Source organism: Mercenaria mercenaria, unplaced genomic scaffold (genome assembly GCF_021730395.1).
Source record: "Mercenaria mercenaria strain notata unplaced genomic scaffold, MADL_Memer_1 contig_4003, whole genome shotgun sequence".
Taxonomy (NCBI): Eukaryota; Metazoa; Mollusca; class Bivalvia; order Venerida; family Veneridae; genus Mercenaria; species Mercenaria mercenaria.
This window is the reverse complement of record NW_026462199.1, coordinates 2892-7888: the sequence shown is the minus strand read 5'-3', so window position 1 is coordinate 7888 and position 4997 is coordinate 2892. Positions and strand designations below refer to the sequence as shown.

Sequence of the window (4997 nt, the reverse complement as noted above, 5' to 3'; positions counted from 1 at the left end):
ACATGTCTAGTCACGCTCAGATAGAATTAATCATTTAAAATATGTTGGAACTGTCTTGGGACTGTTTTGTAAAAATTGTTATTGTGCCATTCAGAATCCCTTAGAGGCCTTGTATTGAAAATAAACTGAAACGAAAACTAGATATATCTGACCAAACAAAGAGCTATAAAAATAAATAGATCGGCAACTTGAAAGGCATATAGATAGAACAAATCTCGCCCCCCTAAAAAAAAAATGAGATCTCGTTTACCGGAAGTGTCGCGTTCTCCCCGATAGCAGACATGCGTTGGCCCAACGTTGGGCCAACGGCAGACTCTTCGTTGGCCCAACGAAGATTTCCAACGTTGGCCCAACGCCATTTTGCTAATTGGCGTAACGTTGGCCCAACAGTTGGTACACCGTTGGCCCAACGACTGGTATCCTATACTTATCGTTGGCTCTCAATTGGGCCAAAACTGGTATCCTACACTTATCGTTGGCCCTCCATTGGGCCAACAGCATTTTTTCGTCTATCGTGGTTGGTCCAGCGCTGGGCCAACTCTATTTCTTTGTTGGCCAAAGATGGATGCCAACGCTACCCCAACGATTACGAAACTGAAAAAAGACTAAAACTAGCATTATTTAGTACGTATTTTATTTTCAAATAGTTGTGATTTTGTTAAAGTTTAACAAAAAGAAATCTAACATTTATTTAAAGTTTGTTTGCAATTTTCCTGAAGAAATATAACAGAATATTTCATCACTACAACATGTCAAATATTGATTCCAGCCTTTTATAAATCTAAATATTTTTCTTTTTTCAGTCACTGATAAAATCCTACTAAAGTGAATTGCTGTCTGTATTTTAACTCATTATATATCCAAGTTCTGTTTGATTGTTTTCTTTTCTCACTGAAGTTGCAGCTTTCTATTTTTTTCTCTTTTTTTCTTGTGCACCACAGTGCTAGGCACTCCATTATTACTCTCTTGAACAGCACCCTATAAAAAACAAAAATCATAATGTTGATTAAACCATCTACGTTAAATTGATAACAATAACTAAAGAAATGCACATAAACCTCTGGACATAAACTTGCGTAAAATGTATGAAATTTATTTTTGTCTGTATTTAACCGAGAAAAATATGTTAGAATTAACGAAAATATGAGTTTTTTTTATTTAAAGAATTTAAAACTCAACACAAGTGCTATCCGCCAGCTTTAGATAAAAGTATTTAACATATGTTCAAGTCACATGAATATTACTTGCATACAGGATAAGAAAAGAAATTCTCTATAATATTCCACAACTTTATCAAAAATATTCAAAAACTTCTACTTACAGTTTATAGCTGGTAGACCGGGTTTTTGTTAAATCTAGATCTATCACATGTATAATAGTTTCCTTTACTTCACATATATGCAGCTAGAAATCTGGCTAACCACATTTTCTGGGATTTCTTACATAACTCGGGTTAAAGAGAGTTCATGTTCTGGAATATTCAACAGATTTATTGTAAACATTTTATGATTGTATAAAATTAGATATTTGTTATAGAGTAAGAAGTTGTTTTTTTTTTCAATAGTTTTTTCACAATTTTTTTTCAAGGTAGTAGATTTGAAATAGTTCAAAATATTACGGCTGCAGATAAGTTTTAAGTTTAATTAGCCCAAATTTAACTGATTACGACCTGGTGCAGAAAAGTATTTAATAATTAATTAAATATTGCATGTTACACCTACACAACGTGTATACCTGTAGGGGCTTGTGATAAAACAGTGACTTGTAAAATATATCATTATTATATTATTACTTCTAATGGGCCAACGTTGGGCCAACGATGTTTTCTCTGTATAAGACTTTCTCTGAAAATCAATATTGGGCCAATGCAGAGATATCTGTGACTGAAATTCAAAGTTGGTTCAACGTTGGCCCAACAGCTGTATTTACAATACAGTGGCCCAACAACGATTATCCTTTGACGGTTTTCCGTCGTTGGCCCAATGACTTCATGTTTACAAGGTCCACGCGCCATTTTGTTTGCGAAAGCAATTATTCATCGGTAAATTGATTATCACCGTATGACCACGTTTCTTTTGATGGAAAGATATGTATACTTTGTGTCTTAACACTATTTCAAATTAAACTAATGTTGTTTTAGAAGCTAACATGTATTTAAAATGTACTTTTAAAGGTACAAATTATATCTCCATGCTCGCCGATGTTTGTCTTTACTAAGATAACGCCGATTCACGCTCTGACACGAGATCACGCGAGATTACAGCCAGTTGCCATTCTGTGTATTTTATACTTCTTTGGACCAAAGAAAAATACAAAACATGTTTGCTTTACTAAATTGACCTATCAGATTTACATAAAGAGAATGAATCAATCAATTATAAAAAAACATAAGAACGTTAGCCTGAATTAGAAGAAATTAACAAGTCAAACTCCACATTCAGATATAAAATATAATTAAGAGCAACTTTGATAAAAAAAAATAAATGTGTAAAACCCAAAGTTATAATGATATTTTCCCCAACTGTCAAATTTGACACGGAAGTTGTGTCAACGCAAAATTGCGGTATTTTATAAACGCTTCATGAACTTTCTAATTTGAATTAGTTTGATAAAAACAGAATTATTATTCTTTAAAATGAAGTTTAAAGAGTAATATTAGGTTATAACATACTAAATAGCTGTTCTTCTTTATTCTATATAAAATTTACCTATTTCCAATGACCGCAGCACACACCAGGACCCATTTTAAATAACTGTAACTTACATTTTCTTGAAGAATATTGTCAGTACTAAATAAAAATCAAAAGAAAAGTGGGGGTCATATTTGATGCAAGAAAAATAATTTCAGTCAAACACACAAACTGCAAAATCAGCTAAAAAATGAGACCAACAATTATAGTGGTGGTGTATAATCTAAGTTTTCATGAATAAATTCTGTGATGTTGTTATTTCATTATGAAAATGCTGTCTATATGTCAAGCATAGACCTGTCATGTGGTTTTAGAAAAAAAAATTGCAAAGAAAATAAGGAAAATAGCTCTACAGAGCCAAAAAAAAAAAAAAAAAAAAAAACAACTGAGATAATTTGTATCCGCCATTATGCGACTACCATTTTTTCGCGCCATTTTTCTATTTAGTGTCTGTATGCCTATAAGAAAAACAAAATAGGGCGCTTTTGTTTGTAACAAACTCAGTTCGGTTTCAAACCGGTTTGCCAAACTTTCGATTTGTTTTGTAAAACTGGTTTTGATCTCGAAAAGGTTTGTGTCATTTATTTTCAAAAACCACTAACCGGTTTGTCAAACCGACCAAATTGCCCCAGGAGGCGGTTTGTTCGGTTTGTTGTATCCGAAATTTATTGCAGTTCGAGAAAAAATGGCGGACCGTGTGGACCAAAATGAAAACGGGTAAAGAAAAAAATTAAGAATGGGTTCATTTCTGGTGAAAACCCGTGGTAATCTTTATGCTCAGCCGAATTCATTTGTCAATAATTACTTCTAAAAACATTCTCTTTGATTGGCATACATCGTATTCATCAGTTTCTCTAACCATCGAAATATTCCATTCATTTCGTTCCAAGATTATTCGACCTCCAACAGTCCAAAATCCAGTCACTGTTATAAAATAAAGTTTTAATTTATAGTAAATGTATCTGTTTCTGAAGGATAACATACGTATGCAATATTATGTACTTAAATAAATGTCTCTGTTGCTAAGCAAGGGATCACTTCTTGTAGTGTAAAGAAACACACTTACTTTTGTAAGAATTCTAGGTTCAAGTCCTAGCAAGAAGCCCTATGCACATTGACATAACTTTATATGCACATAAACATCATTAGTATATAAATACATATGCAAAGCAGTTCTCTAGCCTGACTAAAAGATGCAGTTTTAAATTTTAAGAGCAAAATGAGTATTTTTTTATTTTCATGCATACAACTATTCATATCAATGAACATTTCATTTTCCATCTAAATTTTCATTTTTTATCCCTGACAATATATTAATTGAAAATAGGACCTCTTAACTTATGCAGAAAAATGGCCGAAAAACACTGCAAAGTCATAAATACTTGTGGGGGACTAATTTTCATGGATTTCATAGTTGTGTTATTAATTTCTAACAAGCCGATAAATACCATCGTTTTTATCTTCAAAAGTTGAATTCCATAAATTCGTGTGCCCATGACATAGCCATTTCAATATAGACAAAGCAGTTATCAACAACAAAAATAAAATGACTATTAAGTCTGTAAAAAGAACTGATCCTTGTCAAATGTACAATTTATTACAATGCTAACCTCGGAAACAAATTTGCACAAGTTTGTTTCAATTGATAATGCATTGTGTCGTTAGTGCCTTGATGTTGGTGACTCACAGGTTCTGTTGCTTGTTCTGACTGAGCTCCTAGCTTAGCCAGTTTGTCTGCCTCTTCATTGCCTGCAAGTCCACAATGGGATGGAATCCACTGAAGTGCTACTTTGCAGGTTATACTCAGGCTCTGCATTCTCCTGGCTAGCTGCGGAGCTTTATTGTCGATCAGGGCTTCCATGACAGACAGTGCATCTGTGAGAAAGACGACTGAGGAGCTTTCTTCTGCCGAGTTTTCAATCATTGAGACGGCCTTCATGAGTGCTTCAGTCTCTGCCTTGTAATTGCTGCAGTTTTTTTCCTGTGGCTGCGTGTAGTGTAGAGAAATTTCAATTCACCAAAATACATACAATTATATACATATCAATTATAATTAATAATGTATATCCATGGTTTCTGGTCCCCCTTAACACATTGACATAAAAGTTCAAAATATTAAGTATTATCTGATCAAGTCAGGGGTGTCATTGGATGTCATCCAACTCATTGTTGCCAGATTTTGGATATACAGTGTGTCATCAGAAAAAAATGTCAGAGATTAAATATGTCAACCATTTTTTGAAGAATCTTAATTAATATTTATTTAAACAAGTTTTTGTAAGGTAAGATACACTCGCTGGCCTAAAA

The 4997-nt window shown here is 33.3% G+C and overlaps 1 long non-coding RNA gene across 1 annotated transcript; it reads right to left on the bottom strand.

Moving 5' to 3' along the window:
- Window positions 1–617: 617 nt before the first annotated feature.
- Window positions 618–1430, bottom strand: LOC128553582 (uncharacterized). The gene is made up of 2 exons (XR_008369379.1): window positions 1322–1430; window positions 618–978 (listed from the first exon to the last, which is right to left on the bottom strand). It is a non-coding gene; the product is annotated as an uncharacterized LOC128553582 (long non-coding RNA).
- Between the last annotated feature and the right edge of the window lie 3567 nt (window positions 1431–4997).